Source organism: Penaeus monodon, chromosome 27 (assembly GCF_015228065.2).
Source record: "Penaeus monodon isolate SGIC_2016 chromosome 27, NSTDA_Pmon_1, whole genome shotgun sequence".
NCBI classification, from domain to species: Eukaryota; Metazoa; Arthropoda; class Malacostraca; order Decapoda; family Penaeidae; genus Penaeus; species Penaeus monodon.
The window spans coordinates 39821079-39821458 of record NC_051412.1 but is presented as its reverse complement, the minus strand read 5'-3'; positions in this window follow the sequence as shown (position 1 = coordinate 39821458).

Below are 380 nucleotides of genomic sequence, written 5' to 3'. Positions count from 1 at the left end.
GATTGTATGAGTGAACAAAATAGAAACGCAATAACCTGCATGTCAACTCGACTTGATTAAGTATGCACTTATACTCAGCAATACGAATGAAATCATGAAAAAATTTAGTATCAATACACCTACTTGAATTTCAAACACGCCGCACAGAATTCATATCTATGGACCGTCAGGCGACAGACACGGGAAATGAGACGCGAAATTCACCCTTCGTCGCCCGGGGGCAAAGGCAATAAAGACACTACTGAGGGACACTGGTCGTCATCCCACACGGCCTGAGGAGGCATCGACAGCCCTGCTTGTAATTGGCCTTAATCTTTGCTTATCTCGTTAAGTGTATCGCTTTCCTTTATCTAAAGATAATGGGGAGGGAGGGGGCGTGG